Source organism: Phyllobates terribilis, unplaced genomic scaffold (genome assembly GCF_046119375.1).
Source record: "Phyllobates terribilis strain yellow unplaced genomic scaffold, ASM4611937v1 Scaffold_7__3_contigs__length_470593459, whole genome shotgun sequence".
Classification (NCBI taxonomy): Eukaryota; Metazoa; Chordata; class Amphibia; order Anura; family Dendrobatidae; genus Phyllobates; species Phyllobates terribilis.
Window position 1 is genome coordinate 389,011,520 of NW_027362767.1, and position 11,530 is coordinate 389,023,049.

At 46.3% G+C, this 11,530-nt stretch overlaps 1 protein-coding gene across 4 annotated transcripts in view; it reads right to left on the minus strand.

Annotated features, from left to right (window-relative positions):
• Positions 1-5,795, minus strand: part of LOC141154946 (cytochrome P450 2F3-like) — a 362,896-nt gene extending 357,101 nt beyond the window's left edge. For 2 of the 4 annotated variants that reach the window (XM_073641520.1, XM_073641519.1), the window contains exon 1: positions 5,671-5,795. The gene's annotated coding sequence lies outside the window, so the exon portion shown is untranslated. The remainder of the gene's footprint in view (positions 1-5,670) is intronic. The other 2 variants (XM_073641521.1, XM_073641522.1) reach the window with 2 other exon arrangements.
• Positions 5,796-11,530: the final 5,735 nt, after the last annotated feature.

Below are 11,530 nucleotides of genomic sequence, written 5' to 3' on the forward strand. Positions count from 1 at the left end.
TTGGTCTGGTCGACCTGCATAGGCTCAGGAGGGTGTACCTGGTTAGAGACAGAAGGAGTGACGGGTTTCTGAAAAGTAGGAGCTAGACGTGGTAACCTCCTCTCACGGGTGACCTCTCTGGCACGCTCCTGGAACCGTAGGTCAATCCGGGTGGCAAGAGTTATTAAGTCATCGAGAGTGGTAGGAATGTCCCGACCGGCAAGTTCATCTTTAATACGGCCGGACAGACCCTCCCAGAAGACGGAAACCAGAGCGTCGTTATCCCAGGCCAGCTCCGAGGCAAGGGTACGGAACCGTATGGCATATTGGCCCACGGTGAGACTTTCCTGACGGAGGCGTAGCAACGATGATGCGGATGAGGTCTTCCGTCCGGGTTCGTCGAAGACTTTCCGGAAAGCCGTGAGAAAAGCAGGCAAGTTGGACACCAGGGGGTCTCCTCTCTCCCATAGGGGATTTAGCCAGGCCAGGGCCTCCCCGGTGAGATGGGACATGATGAATGCAATTTTGGCTCGGTCGGAGTTAAACTGGTGGGACAATAGTTCAAAGTGCAGGGTGCACTGATTTATGAAGCCCCGAGCCTGGGCTGAGTCGCCTCCGAAGCGAGGAGGTGCAGAAAGCCGAGGTCCGGGGTAGGATATCATGGTGTTAGTGGACAGCGGAGCTGCCGGATTGCGAGACATGGCACTGGCGGAGGTTGTTGGTGGAGCAGTCAGAGTGTCCAGGCGAGTATTGACATTCCGCAGGTGACCCAGGATGGACTCCTGTTGGGACCTTTGACGGGACAGTTCATGACACAGGTCCGAGAGCGAGGGAGCTTGGGTGCCACCGGGTTCCATGGCCCGAGCAAACTGTAACGGGTCTGGGAGGCGGAACCTCTGGGCTACTATACAAGGGAGCGGTCCTTGTAAGGGAGCGGGTGGCGACCAGGCAGGCAGTCACAGCAGGTGACCGGGACAGTCTCTGGGTGTACGGGCAGGAGGTCACGGCAAGTGATCAGGGCAGTCTCTGGAAGAACGGGCTGGAGGTCACGGCAAGTGACCGGGGCAGTCTCTGGAAGAACAGGCTGGAGGTCACGGCAAGTGACCGGGGCAGTCTCTAGGTAAAGGGTAGGTACGACCTGTGATGGCTGAACCTCCAGGTAGGCTAGCAAGGCAGATGGAGGATGTGTGCTCCCAGGTGAGCAAGCGAGAGTCTCTGGAATAGCAGGTGGTCACAGCACGTGACGGAGGAGCCTCCAGGTAGGCAAGCAGGCAGGTAGCGGAGAAGCGCTCCCAGGTGAGCGGGCAAGAGTCTCTGGAATAGCTGGTGGTCACAGCACGTGACAGCGGAGCCTCCGGGCAGGCAAGCAGGCAGGTAGCGGAGAAGCGCTCCCAGGTGAGCGGGCAAGCTGGTCCATAGACAGACTGACCGGAGTTGTAAGGCAGACCGTCGGACCTCAGGCAAGCAGGCAGGTAGCTGATGTGCGCTCCCAGGTGAGCGGGCAAGTTGGTCCTTAGACAGACTGACCGGAGTTGTAAGGCAGACCGTCGGACCTCAGGCAGGCAGGCAGGTAACAGGAAATCAGGCAGGATTAGGACAGCAAGCTGGCAGGAATCTGGCAGGTAACTGGCAGGTAACTGGCAACGGGACCTGAGGGCTGAAGCAGAGTAGAACGGTGCAACAACATTGCTCGGGCACCTCCATTTTGGAGGAGGTGCCTTATATATGGTAAAGTCCTCCGGCCATTGGCCGGGGACTCCTTAGGACGGCGCGCGCGGCCCCTTTAAGAGGGAGGGAGGGCGCGCGCGCGCGCCCTAAGCACAGTGGCCGGGAAGGAGCGCGCGCTGCCAGCAGAGCGGGAGAGGGACGCCGGGCACGGAGCAGAGCGGTGAGGGGAACAGCGTCCCTGCCTAGCAGAGGGCAGGGACGCCGCCACTACACTTTTGTTCCCTTGAAAAAGAGCAACCTACATATTAAAGAGTTGCAATTCCTAAATCCTTTCTCCAAATAGGATGTGAACATCCTCAACTGAAGCTGAGAGTCTGCACTTTAAAGCCATATTGATTATATAAATGTATCTTGATTGTGTTTTGGTAAACAGCTAAATGTCAAAACTTGTGTCACTGTCCAAATATTTCTGGACCTAACTGTACATACAGTAGCAGAACCAAGCTAGTTATATTCATGCAGTACCAGAACCAAGCTCATTACATACATATAGTGCCAGAACCAAGCTGGTTACATTCATGCAGTATCAGAACCAAGCTCATTACATACATGTAGTACCAGAACCAAGCTCTGTCATTACATGCATACAGTACCAGAACCTAGCTGGTTACAATCATACAGTATCTGAATCAAGCTCATCAAGTAAATACACTATCAGTGCCAATACTAAGTACATAACGATATAGCAGAAAATGCGGGCCGTGAATGATGCTGGCACCCCCATGTTTCACAGTTGGGATGGTGTTCTTAGGCTTCCAAGCTTCTCCCTTTTTCCTCCAAACGTAACGATGGTCATTATTCCCAAATTCAATTCAGACCACAGGACATGTCGCCAAAAATTAAGGTCTTTGTTTCTGTGTGCATTTGCAAACATGAAACGTTTTTTATGTTTCTTTTGGAGTAATGGCTTCTTCCTGGCAGAGTGGCCTTTCAGATGATTTCTTTAGACTTACAACCAAAGGTGTGTCTCTAATTAACTTAGATGTTGCCAAAAAATCTATCTGAAGCTTCCAAACACATGACATCATTTATATGGGCAGTCCAGAATTGTTGAAAGGCATAGTAATCTTAGTGTATGTAAACTTTTGACTTTGCAGTAATAAAAATGCCTGAAAACATTCTCTCTCTCATTATTCTGGCATTTGGCAAATATTAAAAATTATGGTAATCCTAATTGACCTAAAACGAGAAAGGTTTATTCTCTTCTCATGTCATATATTGAGAAAAACATGCAGATGTGTCTTTTTATATAGTGTATGTAAACTTCTGATTTCAACTGTATGGAGTGGGCTCAGAAACGGAAACTTCTTAATATGATGGGTGCCAGCTGTGTCATGCAGCCAGGACCTGCAAGTGACATCTGTGATTTGAGCTACAGTATCTCTATCTCTTAGCAGTTTTACTCCCTTTTATTACATGGTCAATAGGAGTGTGGTAAAATGACAACACAGAAGGTTGCAAGACTCTTTCTAACACAAAGAAAAATGTAATATTGGTTAAAAGATTTTATATAGAAAAATCAAATAATAAAATAATAAACATTATTACTATTATATGATAAAACAATTGAAGAAAAGAAAATAAAAATGAAAAAGAACTGCAACCTCAAAAAATATGTAACACACAGTTTATGAGATACTGTAGTAACACCTATCTCGCACCTATCTCGCACATCTCGCTTCATTGATAAGTTCTGGTAATGTATTGCCAAATGACTGAACTAAAACAATAAATAATGCAGAACACAAAAGTAGATATCCTTCCGGAGCTATTGGATATTGCATTTCCTGACTAATAAACCTTCACTTATCAGACTGGACTCTTCCACTGTTGTTGGCATCGAAGCGCTTAGATTCATTAATTTGCACACATTGGCGGCAGCAGTCTAGCTACATTTCTTCCATTTGAAACGACAGGTTCACTTATGTTATATGGTATTTTGGGTGTTGTCGTTTTCTGCTCTATGATATCCATGCTTTTACTTAGGACTCCAAATAAAATCAAAATTACCTGTGTGCTGTGATGTTACATAGGACTGCAAGTAACATCTACTACAGTATCTTTGCTCCGAGAGTTATTACTATTATTTGCAGTGTTGCACATGACTGCAGGTAACATCTACTCCATTATCTGCACCGAATTATCAGTAAATGGTATCTTTAGTGTTACATAGGACTGCAGACAACATCTACTACATTATCTGTACTCAGAGAGTCCTCATAGTGTACATAGTGTACATGGGACTGCAGGTAAAATCGACTTTATTATCTGTACTGAGCTATCACTAAGTGTTATGTGTAGTGTTACCTAGGACTGCAGGTAACATCTACTCCATTATCTGTTCTAAGTTATCAATTAATATGTCTGTAATGTTACATAGGACTGCAGGTAACATCTACTCTATTGTCTATACTGAGTAGTCACTGTGTGTTCTGTCTGATGTTACATGGGACTGCAGGTAACATCTACTACTTTATTTGTACTCAGAGAGTTATCATTATGTGTTAACTATACTGTTACATAGGACTGCTGTTAACTGCTACATTTTCTGTATTCAAAAAGTTACTGATGTTCGTTATCTGTAGTGTTACATAGGACTGCAGTTAACATCTACCCGTTATCTGTTCTAAGTTATCACTGTGTGTTATCAGTGGTGTTACATAGGACTGCAGGTAACATCTACTACTACTATTGTCTGAACTAAGTTATCACTACAGTAAGTGTTACCTCTAGTGTTATTACATAGGACTGAGGATAACATCTACTCCATTATCTGTAATGAGTTATCACTGTTTGTTATCTGTAGTGTTACATAGGGCTGCTAGTAACATCTACTACATTATCTTTACTCATAGAGTTATCACAATGTGTAACCTATGATGTTGCATGGGACTACTGCATTACCTGTGTGCTCTCTGTAGTGTTACATGGGACTGCAGGTTAAACATATGCATTATCTGTACTCAGAGAGTTATCACCATCTATTATATGTACCTTTACATGGGACTGCAGTTAGGAACTACTAAATTATCTGTACTCAGAGAGATATCACTGCTATATGTGATGTTATATTTTTTTGGTGGTTGAGGAAGAGTGGGAGCAAAACATAAGTCTTGGGGCTTATGCTCCAGACCTGAGCAACAGAGAACCCCCCCCCCAAAAAAAAAAAAATAGTGCCACACAAATGCCCTAAATAAAAATGATGTTATTGCACAAATGTCCCACAAAAAATATTAGTGCCATACACATGCTCTACATAAAAATGATATTGTTGCACAAAAAGAGAAATAATGTCACACATTCCCCCCAGAAAACTGAGAGTGCCACATAAAATCATCAGTGAGCGCTATTTATGCCCCATGTCTGATACAAATGTTTTTTGCACAATAAATGTACTTTTTAATACATTTCAGATGCACATGATTGGGTTATAGCTGGATATATATATTTTTTAAGTTTCTAATAGAACGGCTGATTGCAAAATTCATCACCTTAAAAATCTGCAAGCAACAATTTCATATACATTCCCAAAAATACTCTTATTGCTCTCAATAAGAGGAAGAAAATGATAGATAACAGTCATGGAATCAATATCACAACTGACGAAGAGACCTAAATGGACTCTAAAGCTCTCCAATATCTTTTATTTTAAGTATCTATCAAATGATTGCAGTTTTTATGTTCTCCCCGTGTTTGTGTGGGTTTCCTACAGGTTCTCCGGTTTCCTCCCACACTCCAACGACATACTGATAGGGAATGTAAATTGCGAGCCCCAATGGGGACAGTGCTGATAATGTCTGTAAAGCGCTGTGGAATTAATGGCGCTATATAAATGAGTAAAATAAAATAAATAAAATCTATTTTCTACTTATTAAGAGCAATAAGACTTTTTCAAGTGGCTACTAGCCCTGCAACAAACTTTCACTTTTTGCATAAAAAGAAGCAGGTGTCACCACCACGTACCTTACCAGAATTACCAAACGTGATGAGGATGAGGCTTACTGTATCTTCCCTGAAAATACAATGACTGATGTAATACCATCATCACCATCACACACATATTCACTACTCATAAAGCACCAAAGGACAAAGTTCAGTTGGCAGCAGGAAAGAAATCAGGGTCATGTTGCACAGTCTGTCTGGAATTTCCAGCTCTGTCTACTGGACAATACAGGCTCCATAGAGTTACTCAGTAACATTCCATGTTGATATATAAAATAGATATAGTAAACAATAATGCCGAGAAATATATTACCCTGTAAGGCTGTGTGCCCACGATGTGTTTTTAATGCGTTTCTGTAGCGTTTTTGCAGCTGCGGAAACGCATTAAAAACGCATGGTAGAAGGCCTGCCATGTTCCCCAATGATAATCCGCATGTGCTGTGCACATGCTGCGGAAATTTCCGCTGTGGATTATCATTGCGGAAAAAAACGCAGCACTACCGGAAGCGCTGCATTTTCGCCGCCATTGACTTGCATTAGAACGCGACAATTCCGCAAGACTGCATCTGTACTTGCGTAATTGTGTGTATAGTACCCGGGTGTGGAGGACAGGAGAGTCACATACACACCCAGGAAACATAGAAACTATAAAAAAAAGAATAAAATAAAAAATAAAGATTATATTTACCTTATGACGGCCCGCGCTGCGCTCCTTCTCCTTTGCTGGCGCATCGCGTTGGACTGTAGGACCTGCGGTGACGTCACGTGACGATAGGTCCTTCAGTACAGGGCATTGCAATATCCCGGCAGCCAGGAACGAGCGCAGCAGCACACCCGGGCCATCGGAAGGTAAGTATAGGTTTATTTTTTTATTTTTAACCATTCTAAAGGTCACACTATATAAATCCCTGCTGTTTGCATGGATTTATATAGTGTGACCTAGTTGTCAAGCACTTTCCAAGTGATGCTAAAATCGCCTGGAAAGCGCTTGTCAATCCGTATGCAGAAATGCAAGTGAAGATCGGCTTCATTTTCGCATGTCCCTGGCAGGAAAACGCATGTACAATTCACATGTACAATCCGCATGCGTTTTTTTTCTGCCAGGGAGATGCAGAAACGCTCAGGAAAAATCCTGAGCATTTCTGCATCGTGGGCACTTAGCCTAAAAGAAAGACCTTGAAAATGTTCTGTAACATTTTGTATCTGACGCGCCCCCTGGGCCAGTGCTGTTTGGGGGATTACCCGGAGCCGGATCAGATGGGGGGTTGTAGTCTCCGAGTGGCGGCGACCCGGTCCGTGCCCAGGGTGTCAAGCTCAGTGTGTGGCAGTCTTTACAGATGTTACTGATGTTCTTAGTGTCGACTACGCCACCCTTTGATTTGCGGTCAAAAGGCCGCCGCTGCAGCAGGGTCCGCTGAGGCTGGTGGTATAGGTGCAGCTGTGGTAGTATAACCCCCAACGGGAGGGGTATAGCCTCAGGGGGTCAGGTGTAGAGGATGGTGGTAGTGGTGGTGCAGTGTGGATGTTAAGAAGACTCAGAGTCGGGTTGTGCAGTTCAGGGTTTTTACTTACTGCTGTTCTGTTGGTCACTCTGGCCTTGAGTGACCGCCCGAGTCGTGCTGCGTCCACCAGGTCCTGGACTCGGCCAACCCCCAAGCAATTCAGGAGCGTGGTCCTGAGCTCTCTTTCTGACTGTCCTCTCTACTGGCCGTTCCCACCAGGGGTCCACTTATGTCCGGCTCCCTCGGGTCTCCTGTTGGGTGAACCTTCTTTGGCTTCCCTGACCCTATGCTCGGTGTGCCTTCTTAGTGGACTTGGTGAGGGGCTGCTCCACATGTAATGTCGCAGCCTCCGGTTCTTAGCTGAGGGTAGTTTCTCTCCTCCACTAATTTGGGATCCGGTTCCCTTGCATGCCAACCCTTCACCCTTCTGGTCTAATTCTGGGTTCTTGGGGTTCCTTCTTCTTCCCCTCTGGGTCCTTCTCTTCTCCTCTCTCTCTGCAGGCGCTCCTGGACCTCTCTCAGGACAGACTGACCCTCTACAGAAGACTGACCCTGTCTCTAGATGGTGCCCACCCTATATACTCCCTCTATGTGTGAGCTCAGGTGACCAGCACCCAATGAGCTCCTAGCCTTACCCAGACTGCTCCCCCTATCTGCCCCTACACTACTGGGATGTTCCACCCCCCTCCCACTCCAGCCAGGGACAGACACTGTCGTACCTGCACATATACTGGTGGGAGTACCGTCGGTCTGTCCCCCGGAAATGGGATGTGTGTAGTGCATGCAGCCTACTGAGCTCAGTTCCACACTCCATCCTTACCCGGGAGTGGAATATCACACCTCTGGCTTGAGGTGTAATACCCCTGTAGCAGCCGAGTCCTCAGGGTGCTACATATCCGTACTAAGAATAGATGGAACAATAAGCATGAGTCCAGGATCACACCACACAGTACCAGGCAGCTATAGATAAAAAAATGTTAGGAAGCTTTCAATCAAGTCTATATGTAAAGTTGCTTCAATTTATATTTCAGATGTATTGGTAGAATTAAAGGACATACAATTTATCACCTTCCTGACATTGGATGTGCTGGTATGTCCAACGTTGGCAAAACAGTTCCAAAAATTAAAATAATTGAAAAAGTGGAGATGGTCATTGCCATGCACCCTCCACCGGCTTCCTAGATAGTCACGCTGGTGATGAGATAGATGCCACTACCTCAAGGCCTGACATGCAGGAGATTTGCATGAAGTGACTGTGCTCCCCATATCTCCACTTACTTTCTTTTTGAGAAAGGTCTTTAACATATTCCCCTGATGAATGTCTGATTGTGTTAAAGTGAAACGCTCTTGGTTGAACTGTGATTCTGGATGCCTTTAGGCTGACTGTCAGATGAGTATATGTAGCACCCTGAGGATTCGGCTGCTACAGGGGTATTGCACCTCAACCCAGAGGTGTGATATTCCACTCCCGGGTAAGGAAGGAGTGTGGAACTGAGCTCGGTAGGCTGCATGCACTACACACATCCCATTTCCGAGGAGCAGACCGACGGTACTCCCACTTAGAAATGTGCAGGTACGACCGAGTCTGTTCCTGGCTGGAGTGGGAGGGGGGTGGTACATCCCAAGTAGTGTAGGGGCAGATAGGGGGAGCAGCCTGGGTAAAGATAGGAGCTCATTGGGTGCTGGTCACCTGAGCTCACACATAGAGGGTGTATATAAGGTGGGCACCAACTAAGAACAGGGTCAGTTGCAGAGAGAAAGTCAGCGAGCGGAGGAGAAGAGAGACCCAGAGTGAGAGAGGAGAAAGAGAGACCCAGAGGGGGAAACAGAAGAAAGGACTCTAAGACCCCAAATTAAATCCCCGGGTGAAGAGTTGGCACAGGGTACCGGAACCCAAGCTGGTGGGGGCAAAAACACACCCCAGCCAGAGACCGGAGACCGTGGGCAGCGTTTGCCACGGCCACCCACCACATCCACCACGAAGGCATACCACGTGGAGGGTCAGGGAACCCAAGGCCAAGGGTCTCCCAACAGAAGGCCCGAGGGAGCTGGACCTGGGTGGATCAATAGTGGGGACGGCCAGAGAAAGGACAGAAGGAGAGCTCAGGGTCACGCTCCGGACTTATTTGGGGGTTGGCTGGATCCAGAACCTGGTGGACGCAGCACGGCTCGGGAGGTCACTCGAAGCTGGAGTGACCAGAACATCAGCAGTGAGTAAACATCCTAAACTGCATAACCCGACTCTGTCTCTGATTGCCGTCTACACTGCATCACCACAACTCCCATCCTCTGCACCTGATCCCCCTGAGGCTATACCCCACCCGTTGGGGGTTATATCACCAAAGCTGCACCTATACCACCAGCCTCAGCGGACCCTGCTGCAGCGGCGGCCACAGTGACCGCAACACAACGGGTGGCGTAGTCGACATTAAGAACTTAATAACATCTGTAGGACTGCCACATACAACTGAGTTTGACACCCTGGGCACGGACCGGGTCACAGCCACTCGGAAGACTACAACCCCCATCTGATCCGGCTCCGGGTATTCCCTTGAAAGAAAGGAATATGTCCCAGGGGGCGCGTCATATACAGGGGTCAGAGGGACTATCTGTTAATTGTGCTGTTGTATCTATGTACATAGGATAAGGGTGGAGATGATCCACACTCTGGCCCCTGGGAAGATTCCCAGGGACCACAGTGCACGCAGTGTTCTCTACTGAATGTTGTGGTGAGTGCAATGAAAGATTATGTCCTCATGCTGGCCAGTGCTAATGTCAGAACATAGCTTGTGAGCAGAGTTAGCGCACTATGCTCTCCCCTCCCACAGAGGAAGACAGCAGCACCTCCTGTGATGTCTATACTGGAGCCCCAGCATCTCCTTTAATGTCTATACCGCAGCCTCAGCATCTCCTATGAAGGCTACACTGCAGCCCCAGCATCTCCTGTGATGGCTATACCGCAGCCCCAGCATCTCCTGTGATGTGTTTACAGCAGCGTCATGTCTCCTGTGATGTCTATACTGCAGCCTCTTGTATCCTGTGATATGTATGCTACAGCTCCTTATCTCCTGTGATGTCTATTCCGCAGCCTTATGTCTCCTGTGATGTATATGCCATAGCCTCATGTCTCCTGTGATGTATATGCCATAGCCTCATGTCTCCTGTGATGTATATGCTGCAGCCCCATGTATCCTGTGATATGTATGCCACAGATCCTTATATCCTGTGATGTCTATTCTGCAGCCCTATGTCTCCTTTGATCGCCTCCATGCCACGCCACATTGATGCAGTAATTTATATAAAAGGAGCCACGACCAAGTATTGAGGGCATTTACTGAACATACATTTCAGTAGGACAACATTTCGGATTTTAAAAACATTTTTCAAGCTGTTGTTATAAAGTATTCTAATTTACTGAGATAATGACGTTTGTGTTTTCATTGGCTGTAAGCCATAATCATCAACATTAACAGAAATAAACACTTGAAATAGATCACTCTGTTTGTAATGACTCTATATAATATATGAGGTTCACTTTTTGTATTGAAGAACTGTGAGATGCACCTGTACATTAGACCCAGGAACCTATGCTCGTCACAGTCTACCCCATCAAACAGGCAGAGTAGAAAGATGTGGAGAGCGAGGGAGAGAATTAGCGCTCATTTTAGGCAGGCTTTCCACACCAATGTTATTTATTTAATCTTCACCAACAGTCCTTGTAAGGGCTCATTCTGATGAATATCAATACTGCTATTAGCAGTAGTTAGGCAGAGTTTGTGGAGAGCTAGTATAGTACAGAATAGGGTCCATTGCATGTTCTTTCTGCTGCTGGAATTCATATCAATAGCCCTAGATATCAGGACTAATAATATTTTTTTTGCTCTTAATCATGATGATTTTGGTAAAAAGCAATGTTATACACCATTTATACTGCTCCATCTGCTTGTTAACAGCATACAGCCAGATTTAGTTGATTTGAATAGCATTACTCTATAATGCAAGCAGAGAAACTCGTCCATAATCTCAGATGTTCAAATATTACTATAATAATCCAGACATTTTTTGGAAGCTGCCAAATATTATATGCCATCTAAATTGTGGCAGTTGTGCATTCAAAACATATCCACACTTGGCATCTGACCAATAGCATCACTGTAATGCCAATGCATGGTCATCACAAGTGATCAAATATTACTGCGGTAATAATCCTGATATTTTTTGGAAGCTGTCAAATATTGTACTCCATTTAAAATGGGAAAGACTTGTGGTAAGGGACGAGGAAGTGGATGTGATGGTGATGGTGCACACAGAGGCCGAGGTCATGGCCCTGGGCAAGGTGAAACTGTGCCCAGGCCAGGCGTCAGCACCCGGTGCACCCG